General features: G+C 41.3%; 1 protein-coding gene across 2 annotated transcripts in view; it reads left to right on the plus strand.

Moving 5' to 3' along the window:
• The window catches only part of cbfa2t3 (CBFA2/RUNX1 partner transcriptional co-repressor 3), an 85,522-nt gene that overhangs the window by 41,073 nt on the left and 30,816 nt on the right, over positions 1–13,633 (plus strand). The window contains exon 1 of one of the 2 annotated variants that reach the window (XM_077519465.1): positions 760–1,719. The exons of the other annotated variant lie outside the window; for it this stretch is intronic. The gene's annotated coding sequence lies outside the window, so the exon portion shown is untranslated. Of the gene's footprint in view, positions 1–759; positions 1,720–13,633 lie in introns of those variants that run through there. 2 annotated transcript variants of the gene reach the window in all.

A 13,633-nucleotide genomic window follows, 5' to 3' on the forward strand; every position in this document is an offset into this window, starting at 1 on the left:
CATTTATCTGATAGAGCACCTGCAAGCAAACATACAAATAAATCACTTTTGGCTTGTAGAAAAAAATGGTATCCGTATGTTTTGAATTTTTTTTAATTCATATTCAATTCTATATCTGATATTTACAATCATTTGGTTGGTATGTTAATAAATCCCCTTAAAATTCGGATGGTCTGTGGCGGGAAAACATTCTTAAAAATATATATATAAACTATGCCGATACTCTAAATGGTTCAGGAACAGCTTCAAACTTACTTTGAATGCAACTTTTTTTTAAAGCATTTTCGGCAAAATTACTCGTAAGGGGTTTAAAGATAGAGAGACGCACGCCTGCTGGAAAAGTGTATTTTATCTGGTAACTTCCTCGCGTCTTGATGTGGGGAAACAGTGGCCCTTACTGGCAGGCGAGGGAACTGACAATCACCATCCAGTCTCTGGTCACTTTATAATTGGAATAATAAGAAAGGACACGGGACACATTGTGGTTTCATATACAGCTGTGTTACAATTAAACATTTTTTTACAACATTTGTCATAAGTTGAATATGAGAGAGAGAGAGAGAGAGAGAGAGAGAGAGAGAGAGAGAGAGAGAGAGAGAGAGAGAGAGAGAGAGAGAGAGAGAGAGAGAGAGAGAGAGAGAGAGAGAGAGAGAGAGAGAGAGAGAGAGAGAGAGAGAGAGAGAGAGAGAGAGAGAGAGAGAGAGAGAGAGAGAGAGAGAGAGAGAGAGAGAGAGCTCCAGATGGTGTTTAAACGCAGACAGAAGGCTACAGAGGGGACAGCGAGGCAGAGAGAGAGAAAGAGAGAAGAGGCGGATGAGGCGAGAGAGCCTCGGTCGGTGCGCACAGTGGGCTCGCCAGCTCCATTCATTAGTGAGGACAAAACAAGAGGTGGGGAAAAACCCGATTTCTGCACTGAAGAAGCACTCCGTGAGCGCACATGCTTGAAAAGTAAAACCGGCTGGCCACAAAACCCTTGACAGTCGGCGGAGGTGAGAAGAAGGAGCGCGTTGACACACGCGCGCACGCCTTCCCTTTCTCCATAGAGCCAAAACTGCTTTCAGACAGAAAAGAAACGGGAGGAATTATCCTCATCGGACGGTTTTTTGGACTTTTGATCACGTAAGTGTAAAGTAAAGAAGAAGAAGAAGAAGCTTTGAAAGTCACGAGGATACAGACCCACGCTGCAGATTCAAGGGTCTGCATCTTAATATTTTTGCAGGGTTTTTTTTCCGTGGGAGACACCAGGATTGAGGACTTAAGGGTTTTGACTCCCTTTTTCCGCCGAAACTGCGTTGTTGCATCGTTTTTTTCTAATGCTGAACATGACTAAGAGAGCGGATTTATATGGACTCGGCGAGTTGTGATATTTTACATTCTACAAAACCAAAGACAAATTGTGTTTGAGGCTTGCTTCTTTTTATTTTTTAACCCTTTTCTGGTATAATAAAGAAAATAAATACCTCGTAAGTGATCCAGCCTGGAAGCCCATTGTGAACGCCCAAAGGAAAGTTGAACATAATTCTATATGTTTAATGGTGGTGGCTTTTGCCTCCCCTTCCTGTCAGTATTTCAAGCAGAAGGAACAGTTTCCATTCTATCCACGGTAGCTGTATGCCCCCCACCCCTCAAAATGATGAGGATTGAGGCGATATAAAAGCTCTTGTGGAAACTGGATTATCACCTCTTCACGAACCTCAGCTTGACCTCGACCTTCACAGAGTAAGTAAAACACCTTTACAACATGCACAGGAAAACGGCGTGAAACATGTATTTGGAAGGTTTCATTTGGATGGTTTTGTTGTTTTTGCTCAAGCTCATCCTGCTGAATTTGCTCAATTTGTACTCGTTCATCATTCAGCAGCAACTTTGTTTAAGTGTGGAAACAATTAATGCGATCGTGTTTGTGAGTGTGGTTTTCCATGTCAACTATTATATTTTATCAGATTACACATGTCAGGTTACTGCAACTCTTGGAAGAAAATACCCAACATTGTATGCGGGGCTGTTTTAATAATCTTATAAACTGTCAACATGGTTTACAGTTACTTTTATTGTATTTATGAGCCCGTGAACTTCTGGTGTAGTTTACATTTATTGCAGGGAATAAAAGTGGGGGATGACAGAGGGAGAGAGAGCGAGAGGGGTCTGTGCTTGAACATCAAAGTGATGACACAAAATCTTTGCTCTGCTTGGCACGGTGTCCATCTTGACTGGATGGAGGTGATCGAGGTGAAAGGGGATAAATTGAGACATTTACTGTGCACTGAACCATATGGTGCCGCATGACACCTTCTGTATGTTTCATCTTTTTGTCCTGATTTGAGACATTGCTGTCTAAATGGGGGAGAAGCATCATTTGGTGAAAGAGCAAATATACCATTAACATTAATTTCAAACCAGTGGGGACACTCCCTATGAGCAAAAGTTGGGCCCCCACTTGAACAACCTCACAGCATTTCTCTTCCGCCTCTCTCTGAGTGCAACCAAGGCCCCTTTTTCTCTGTAGGACACGGCCCCGTATAATTGGCGCTGGTAAATATCATCTGAATAATTGAAGAGTCGATAATAGACTCCAACAATGGATGTGAGGTTACAGGCAGGGGTGAAACCGCAGTGCAGACGCCCTGCCTGACCGCACAGGAGAAGTCCATCAGCAAGCAGGCGTCATCTCCGCCTCGCTCCTTTCCAGGGCTGAGCGGCCCTCTGAGGAAAATGTCCCCTCTTCATCATTAAGTAGCGTTCTTAAAAGGCACGGCATTCATTATGATCCCGGCGCGAGTGGTTATTCACTGCCCATTTACCACACGCTCGTGATAAGAGAATCGTATTAATCGCTGGAAGGGAACACTAAGAAAAAAAATGAGTAATAAGCATACTGTATTTACTTAAAAAAACAACTACAGTAAAGATGTTGCACTCAGAAATTCTGAGTAACGTTTATGAGTTTATTACGAACTCATGACCTTCAGCTTGGGTGATAGCCACTCTACCACCTGAGCCATGCCACTTCTTCTGTATGCGAGTGTATTGCTGGTGTCAAGTGGAATCCTCGTACCTCCAAGAGAGGTTTTGGTCACACCAGCAGTGCAGTATAGTGGTAACAGCAAGCGTGGCATGGCTCAGGTGGTAGCATGTCTGTCTCTCAAGCTGAAGGTCATGAGTTCATTCCTCAACGCATACATAGCTTTTTTTTTTTTCTTCTTAAATAAACTAGCAAAATGTACTCAAAACTCTCCTTGTAAAATGTACTTAGAATTTATAGTGAAAAAACTTATATAATAAAAACTAGTTTTATTCAAGTAAATATTACTCCCCATATTTTATTACAGTGAACATAGAGAGATGTAAATTGTGAATAATAGAAGTTTCTTGGTATCTGGTTTTATTATCCTGTTTTTTGCTACTGTCTCATTTTCTGGCTGTCTTTGTCTTCTCATGTTGGTCATTTGCTGCAGTCAAAGCAAACTTGGCTTCATGCGCGTGGGCTGCAAAAGTGTGCTGTGTGGTAATTATTGTGATTTAAATGCGGGCAGCGCAGGTGAAGCCGCCTGCCTCCTAATTAATGAGCGGAGCCAGATGGCCTCAGGTGGGCGTGCGCTACCAACTCGCAGCGAGTCAGTCAGGTGGTCAGCACAACAAAGACACCTGGGCCACCGCAAACAAGACGAGACAAACAAGACAAAGACATCGGACGTGTGTTCTGGAAATTGTGCTTCTGAATGGCTGTGTTAGATAAATATCACGTTCTGATCTAGCATGGTGGTATACCGACGAGCGTGGAGCAGTTCTTCGCTTCTGGGTTCAGATCTTAGCTGTGGCCATCCTGTATGGAGTTTGCATTTGTCCTTGTTCGAGTGTGGATTTCTCCCGTTACTCCCACTTCCTAAAACATGCATGTTAGGTTCATTGAAGGCTTTATTTTGTCTGTAGACTTGTGAATAACTTTTTATGTGTTTGCTTGGAGAGCAGTCCAGGTCAGGGGTCACCAACACGGTGCCCGTGGGCATCAGGTAGTCTCTTAGGACCACCAGACTAGGCCTGTTGTAAAAATCACTCACCAATGAGGTGGTCTAATCTTTCTGTGTTGCTTTTCTAAAAAAAAAAAATTGTTGCATTGGGTTAAATTTGGAAACAACTGTATTTTAAAACTATATTTTAGTACAGGGAGTCCTTGAGTTAAGGAGCACTCGACCTAAGGTGTTTCGACTTTACAACGGTTGCGCCCGGTCCGCCATTTTGTTCCTGTCTGCCATTTTGGCTCCTCGTCCGCCATATAGCCCACAGTGTTTTCCCGTAGTCTGTTATTTGGCTCTTAGCTAGTACTAGCGCTTATGCACTTGTGGGAGTATCTTTGGTTTTTAGCCCTCCTTTTTCCACATCATGGCCCCAAAAAACAAGAAAGCTACATCTTCTATCAATGTTGGTCCAGCCAAAAGAAAAGCAATTACCATGGAAATGAAGCTAAACATCATAAAAAGATTGGAGAAAGAAGAGACACCGACAAACATCGGCAAAGACTTGGGCTTCAGTCGGGCAGTTGTATAACATTTTATTTTATTTTATTTTATTTTATTTTTTTATTTTAATGTGTTCAAGATGTTTTATGCAACTTATTTTGATGTAAATATTGACTTTAATGGGGACTTAATTCTAAATTCGGGTTACATCGCTAGAGTAGGAATGGAATTCCAACGTAACTTGAGGACTCCCTGTACTGTATAGTTCAAAGGTCAGTACTGTAACGTATGACCAAACTAGGGATGTTCTATACCACTTTTTTTTTTCAGGCCGATACGAGTATGAGTCAGTGATATGACACCAAGTACCACAATTTTTTTGATACATAAAATTTCTATTTAAAAAATAAATAAATAAATAAAAGATTCATTCATTATCTGAACTGCTCATCCTCACGAGGGTCCAATGACGGATAATTTTAAAATTAAGATTGCATGAATTGAAATCCAATATTGTATTCTTAGTCCAGCTACTGGCCCGATACCGATGGTTGATGTTCATACTCGCCTATTCCTAGAACAAACCACAGCCTTCGTGAAGCCAAACGAGCTGACGCGACGATGATTTATGCACAAATTATTTAAGCAAATTTGTCATTTCAGGAGTGGATATGAAACTGGTAGCAGTTTGCATTATCAGTCCCCAAGAAGTATAGCTTTCAGTTTCAAGAAGATTGTTGACCCCCTAGAAAGGCTTGGCGGCCTGCCACAAAGCACTGGGGGAAACCTTTGATTCTACATTATGTTGTAACACAAATTGTCAAACAATCAAGTATTTATTTGGTGTTGTCTGATGAACAAAATGGCAGCTCTGACGATACACTAAGTGATTTTAATGCAGTCCATTTGCAGGGACACTTTTACTGCGGTTGATTGTGGTGAACAGTGATGTAGTTGGAAACTGCCGACTGATGACAAGAGCGCCAAAGTCTGAGTCTCAACAGTCTCAGCGGCTCTCGTCCTATCGCACGGTGGTTCTCGTCGCTGCTTGCTCCACTCTATCCAAAACGTGTCTGCGCTCCACATGTGTTTGACATTACTGCGACAAGGCTGCCCATCCTCTCATGGGAGATGGGGAATGTCAAAGAATAGAACGGAGAACTTGAACGGCTTCCCAACATCTGACGGAATGAGAAACGCACTCGGTGGACGGCCGGCCCGCTGACGCCGCAGCGTGGGAGCCGAGCGAAGGGTGGGGGGCCAAGTAAAACCCCAAATGCGTGTGTGTGAAATATCACTTTTTCTCCTTTCACCACCATTCCTTATATGCATACATACTCGCGAGGATTCCGAAGAATAACTTTCGACCAGTATTAGTTTTGGAATTTTTCATTTTATTTCGTTTTGAGTTTTGTTTTTTAAATATAGTTAGTTTTAATTAGTTTTTAGGGCGGTTCTGTTAGTTTGTATTAGTTTTAGTTATTTAAGAAAAATGCTAAGTTTTGGTTTAGTTTTAATCAGAGTACTAGTTTTCGTTTGTATTGCTTGTGTGCAATATTTAATATGGTAAAATAAAAAATTAACGCATATCTTACGTTGTATTTTCAGCTGAGTTAAATGAGAAAGCAGGCGAGCCGAGCCATAGGAGCCAAAAGTCAAGCACGCAAAATTGTCGCCCAGGAGTGATGTCATCTGAAGGTGCTTTTCTATTGGCTGCTGCTAAAGGTGATGTCACTTCTGAGTGACACACTTTCAAACATCCTTATTCTGATTAATATCGAAATAGATATACTTAAAATCACATTTAAAATCAACCCCAAAGGCTCATGTATTTTGTGAACGAAAATGTTTTTTGAATTGTAGTTTTATTTCGTTAGTGTCTCTGTGTGCCCTGTGATTGGCTGGCAACCAGTTCAGGGTGTACCTCGCCTACTACCCGAAGCCAGCTGGGATAGGCTCCAACACCCCCGCGACCCTTGTGAGGAATAAATGGTTAAGAAAATGGATGGCTATTTCGTTTTCGTTAACTAAAATAACCTTGCATACGGCACTCTCAAAGCGTTTTCTCAACACTGTTTTACATCATTGCAATTATCATGTGACTGATTTTGACTTTCCATGCATACGGTAGAAGGTGAAACCCACTAATTATCATATACGGTGGAAAATGTCTGCTAATTATTTTCCCAGAATTACCCCAACACACGCAGCATTGACAAATTGCACCTATCATGCTTTCAAAAAAAGAAGGCACATTTCCAGCTGACACAACCACTTCGTTACCGTCACAATCACAAATGGCACATATACACTCAATTGATGCGTGCGATGATTTCAAAGCAAACACGTAGCAGTAAAGCATTTCCTCCTCCTCCCTTTCCTTGTCTTGTGCCGATTCCACCTCCCGCTTTCCGTCCTCACCTTGCACTTCCCCCGCATGCCCGCAAACCTCTGACCTTGTCGTAACCCTCTTCAGCGTCCCTGTCGCCTAGCCGTGCCGCGGCCAGCCCGCCTCCTATCTGGAAGTGTGCTCGGATCAGAGTCAGACACAGGAAGCAGCTGGGCTAATCTACAGTAGCAGCGTTTTTAATCAAGCCAGATGAACGGGGCGGCACAGACAATGAGAAGTTCATATCACCGGCACGTCTCGATATAAGGCCACCCCTCCCCTTCCTTCTTGCCCTACACTGTGGACTTTATCACGGACACGGAGTAAACACGCACTAAAGAACACAGGCTGAAATGATTGAGACTTTCGGTTTGAGGAGCATTACGTCGGAGGAGGTGTTAAGCGCGTCTTGCGCTCTCTGTTTCTATACATATATAATATATATTCCGTATTTATCAAATTAAAAAGCTGTTATCTCCTGGAAACAGATCCTGTGCCACACAGATGGTTCCGTCCTTCTTCAAATGGGAGCCGAGCTGCTGAATGGCGTTGTTACCAGTTAGGAGAACAGACCTTAATCTCGGCTCCAGCCTTCCTTCCTCTGCCTCTCTGTCTCTGCTCACACACTAACGCGCACACACAAAGTCAACCCTGATCCCTTTAGGCGTTATCATTGCCAATGTAGTCATTCCACTATAAAACGGAGAGTTTAGCCTTGGCAGGGGTATCTGTAGTGCAGGTGATGGGAGGCTACATGTTGTCTTGATGTGTCCAAGAGGGATGGTCACTTTGAGGCACGAGTTATCATGTGACATTAAAAAGTCACAAGGGATCCCAGCAGCCGTGTAAGGTTTATTTTTGATGGTGTCAAATGCTGCCTCGAAAGAGAGATGATCCCATTTATAATAGGTAAGAAGCCGCCTCTACCTCTGTTGGATGTTGGATAAACACGTTTATTTGTCAGATTTGAGTGAGAGATTTTAAATGTTTAATATTTAAAGTAATGCAAGCTTTAAAAAAGATCCATGTTTTACACTTAAATGTGTCCTATACTCAAAAAACATGCACATTAGGTTCAATTGAATTTGCCCATAGGCGCAATTATCAGGAATTGTTTGTTTTATGTGTCTTGCGATTTGATAGTTGCCAGTTCAGGGTCTAACCTGCCTCTCGCCTCATGAAGACAAACTGTAGTGAAATTTGTTTCAGTCTTTAATTTCTTGTCATACTTACGAAATGTATTTTAACTGACTACCACATTAGACATAACATATTGGACACATGTCGCCGTCGTGTTCGAAAACATTTTAACGAGACATCATTGACATGATTTTGCGATATATACTAGCAGTCATGACGTAAATCTGTGCAAACTGATGAGATCCAGGAGCGTGTTGGCCATCAGGAAATTCGTGCTGAAATTGTTGCATATCAAGGTCGGTCTACATCTTAGCGCCCCCATCGATAATGTTCTCAGAAGTGTGTCTTTGTGTGTCTTTGCTAAGTGTGTCTTTGCTAAGATCCATTACAGTTTTTTGTCCTTTTTTTTTTTTTTTTTTTTTTTTTTTTACTTTTGCAAAGATGACAATGTTGACAAAAGTCATTTTAATCTGGTTGCTTTTGGGTTGGATAACATTCTGAGAGGTCTTAGAATTTGCCAATCAAGTAATATAGAGTTCTTACAAAGACAGAATATTGTGTTGTCTAATACGCTGTTTTGGTATGGAGGCAGAGCGAAACACAGCGAAGTTCAAAATATATTTATTTTCTAAAACAACCAAAACCAACAAGCTACTCGAATGATAAAAATATTCAATTTAACAAAAATCCTAACAAAAAAGACGTGACTTGGCTAAAGTCATGACAAGAACACAACTAGGGCTGAAAGAAAACTAAACTAAAATTAATGCTGCATTTGAGGATGGTGGGAAGTTGAAAAACTCTGACTTCAAACAGGAAGTATGCACGGGAACGCCCCTTTGAACTCGGAAATCGGAGTTACAAAGTTGTAAAAAAAAATCTGACGTCATTTGACAATGGCGAACCCCGTAGAGACAAAGACCATAAAATAAGATTTACACAATTAGAAACATATTTATCTATTTATTTACTCTCACATAAATGTAGTTATTCAAAAAAGTAATTTTCCATAACACAACATGATTTTGACTGACTGATGAACAGAACCATAACAACAAACAATTTATCAGAATCAGCCATTTTTGTTGTTTACATTCACTTCGAATGCTTTGAGATTGGAACTGGGTTATTCCAAGTGGGATATACAGTATCCGACTTCCCACCTTCCTCGAATGCAGCATAAATATAAACAAACTGACAAGACGAGACACCCGACTGGTTGACACAAGGTACAAGATAAGACACAAATTTAAGGAGACAGACAATGACAATAGACAACTAAAATATAACTAAAACCAACTCAACAAAATACATCTTGCTATTACTGTATTAGATTATGTAAATGTATCTAATGGGGTTAACTTGTTGAGAAGAAACACGCCACATATTTTTTTAGTCCATTCACAATCGACACTTCCTTTGGTGGCGGTGGTTTACGATTCTTCACTTTCGCCCTAACCAGCTCATCTCAATTTGTCAGCCACATGATAATAATCATCATCATCCTCGCTCTTTGTTGTCATTGAGTCACTGAGTGTCCCAGCGGCATATTACTGGTATTTATTTTGCCTGCTGCCTCGGCTGTTTGAGCTTCTCTTTGAACCTGTCAAATGAACAGCCCACAACTCGCACATTCTGCCTCGTGGTGCTTCCAGGCGTAGTGCAGAACACCTTGCGTTTGCCTGGCTTATGTCAGGGGCGATTGTTACTGCGTCTGTGGGCCAAAGCAAGAGGCGTGAGAGCGCTGGCAGACAGTGAGCAGCTCGGGTTGTACGGAGCCTTTTGTTCACACTGACAGCTCTGTCGTGACACCGAAGACATTTAACACTGACCCAAATGAAGTAGATGACATGAAGCAAGAGGATGACTAATCAGCTGTTGGCTTTTCCTATCTTAACTGAGTGACAGATCAGTGTCATGGCAAACTCACACGAGCGAATCCGGCAAACAGTGCGACGTAGTGTTCATTTTATTCGCCATTTTTAGATTTAGTCTCCGTTTTAAGTCCAATTTCAGTCACGCTAGTTAGTTTTTATTACAGTTAGTCAACCTCATCTCGTTTTTATTTCGTCCACTTTTAGTCGACTATAAATCTAGCATTTTAGTCTTTATTTTAGTCCAAGAAAACAATTTTATTTGTCCAGTTTTAGTGAACAAAAACTATCAATGTTTTATTCTAGCTTTAGACAGGACAATCATTTTATCCCTGTATATTTTTTTGTCAGCTGATTTATGGTGAACATTTTGGCTCTAAGACTATTTCACATAAAATTTTCTCTCATCACTTTGATGAAAAAGAACTTCACACACAATTACAGTGGCTACTATGGCGCCATGCTATTAGCTAGTAAGTTAGCCAGCATTTGTTAGCGGTCGGACTAACATGTTGAGTTATAACTAGTGCTGTCAAAGTTAGCGTTAACTAACTAATTAATTAATCACAAAAAAATATTACATTAATCATATTAACGCAGATAAATCACACTATTAATTTTGACCTGACAGTGAATGATTACGTTAAAGGTAGCACAGGTTGTGTTTGAGCAATAAACACAACTACATGCATTAAAGTAAAGCATTTAATAAATGTTTGCGTATGACATTCTGAATATTTGTTCATGTCAAACTAATGGGGCCATTTTTATTTCATTTAAAATTATGCAAGTAATTAACTGGTTAGAAAAAGAGTAGGATGAGCGTGTGCATTGTGCAGTTGATAATTTTTTTTTTTTTGAAGACATCCTCATAACATTAAATGTCTAAAAAATTAACATAACAGGTGCAATTTAAATTTGGCGGGCAAAAAATGTTGATTAAAAAAAAGTCTTTAAGCGATTCATCATGATTAATCAAAATCTAAAATGTGATTAATCTGATTTAAAAATTTTATCGTTTGACAGCTCTAGTTATAACTATAATTCACTTCTTTTTTTTTAAATATAAAATTCTCACCATTAATCCACTTCCTGTCTGTCTGATGTTTGTACATGTTGCACTCGCTAGCTGCAGATTTGAAAGGGGGTGTGTCACTGTGTGTCACATGACAGTGTCACAGACGTGACAGATTAGTAGAGACAGGCTTTTACAAAATCATATATTTGTCTTGTTTTTGTTCATGAACTAAAATGTCCATAGATTTTAGTCCAGTTTTTATGAAGTTTATAAGTTTAAAATTAACATTTTCATCTTGTCTTCATTAGTCTTCGAAAATGCATACTGATTTAGTCCACATTATTGTTTATTAATGAGGGTTTTAGTCTAGTTTTAATCCGGTAAAAATTGTTAGTTGACAAAATTATTTTTGTTTAGTTTTCGTTGACGAAATTAACACTACGACGCCATAACCTGCGAGCGCACACGTTTGTTGCCAGGCTCAAATCGAAGACTTTTGCACTTCATAAATCAGTAGGCGGCCGTTATGACGTCAGGGCAAACAGTGTAAGCGCTCTGCTGCTGCAGCTGGTTGGAAGCGAAAGGGAGCAGGAGAGAGGGATGGCGAGAGGGCAGGACAGCAGCTGTCAGGCCTCCATCGCGCACCTGTCACACAGGAAGTGAGCACCGGCCACTGTTTCCTGGATACACCTCCACAAACAACGCTCCTGGAAGAAATGGAGGGAGAACACCTGCTCAATGCGAGGGAAAGGCCGCAACTCCGTGCACTAAAATATCAATGCATGTACATAAAGTCTGTGAAAAACAAACAGCAAGTGTTTCTCATGTTAGCTGCCATGTGTGTGTGAGTTTAAGAGGATGTTTGTGTTATAGCAGCGCTCTATGACAGACAGGTCACTCTGTGGAGACTCCAGCCAAACTCTCCCACAAATACAATAAGCCCACATGGCCGAAACTTAACAGTGCGACTGAGACATTCCCACGCCTGATCCCCTCCCCCACGCTTACAAGCCAGCACCTTCCTGTGACCAACATGAACTGATCCACATGCGACACACTTAGTACATGTATGTGGCGATCATTCAGCTTCTCGCCTTACAATCTCAACCTCAATGTCCCTGTTGCTTGACACTGTTGGTAAAAACACCCGCTTGGTCATATTTGTCAAGATGGGTCCTCACGAGACCACCCATGCCCCATTCCCAGGTTGCCCTTCATGCTGCCGGTATGCAATTAGCAGGGTAATTAAAAGCTTGATGAGCTAATTGGTGCTGGGCCAAGCTGCATTTGGCTGAGGGAAGTTATTTTTGTTTAGCTAGACAACCCAACCTGCGATATGTCTTTTGATTGTAATTGAATACATTATTGGGTCATGAATAAATCAGGCTCGATAATTTTGTTCGAAATTTCTCTCTAATTTCCCAATCGTGATTTTTAAGCCAGATTTACTCTTACTTGACTGCTAAACTATTTGTGTCAACATTCAGACAAAATATGTATAAAAAAAATGCACCTTTTTGTTTCTCCATTGGAACCTCAACCGGGCCTTTAATCTTTAATGCCCGCAAATATTAACTACTAGGGTTGTTTCTTGCCAGTACCACTAAATTATGACAGATTTCAAATTTTTGATCATAAATTGCAAGTACCAATACCTTAAAATAAGGATGGTATCACCGCCGACACCAATACCTGGGATCAGCACTCACAACTAAAATCTATAATTTCTCCATTTAGTTATTTAATGGATGACTTTTTCTGCCAGATGTGGGGGAAATTAATTAATTTTAGTAGTTCCCACATAGGTGGGCAACTAGTTCATGTGAAAATGCATGGCTTCACAGTCTTAACTGCATTCAACTAGTAAGTGTGCCAAAAAGTGCCATTGCTATGGAAGGCCAAGCAAGAGAGAGATCACTGATCTAATTATGCCAAAGAGCCCTTAACTAACAATGTCTTTTGTAAAAAACAAAAAGGCTTTTGTCATGTTTTATTAGACTCAAGTGTGTCGACAATTCATTCCTTTGTGAGCATTTTGACTTAAAGGACAACATATCTGTGTCAATTGTGATTTCTTTGCCGGTCAGCTACTCAACACACTCAACGCAGATATGAAGTGTGCAATGTGAAGAAGGTAGAAGACATTACATAAAGCCGACATTGGTAATAGATGACCTCAGTAATAAATGGAAATATGCGGGATCATGTTTCAGGCATCAGAGAGGTCTAAAGTTGGAAACTTTGTCGGATTGCTGCAGTCGCTCAGGTGTGGAACTCATCTCATGCTATCAGTAGCCTTATGGGTATTTAGAGGAATTATGTCACGTCTGACGGTGCCTGCTAACCGAGGTCATTGGCGAGGGGGAAGGAAGTCTGATCCCATGTTGGAACGTGGCAGCCAGAGGCAAAGCTCTCAGCTGGCAAAATGAGGCTTACGGCTGTCGGGACGAGGAAAAGACGATGAGTGAGAACAGAGCGGAAACTCCTCGCGTGCAAATCCTGTTTCGTCGTTTCTGTCTGCCTTTTCTCCCGTCACAGATGTGCAAATACGGCCACCTTCTTCAATACGGTATCTGTGTGTCCGTCCACTCTTACTTCCTCCCCTATGTCAGTTCTTCCTCCCCCTCCTTCCCTTCCACTCCCCCCTCCCCCCCGGCTCTCCGTGGCAGCTGTGCTGGTGATGGCTGTGTGCCCATGGTGCAAGCTGGCTGTGGGGTCCCAGGTGGCCCTCATGACAGTTATTGATGTTCAGGTG

This window comes from Festucalex cinctus, chromosome 4 (genome assembly GCF_051991245.1).
Source record: "Festucalex cinctus isolate MCC-2025b chromosome 4, RoL_Fcin_1.0, whole genome shotgun sequence".
Lineage (NCBI taxonomy): Eukaryota > Metazoa > Chordata > Actinopteri > Syngnathiformes > Syngnathidae > Festucalex > Festucalex cinctus.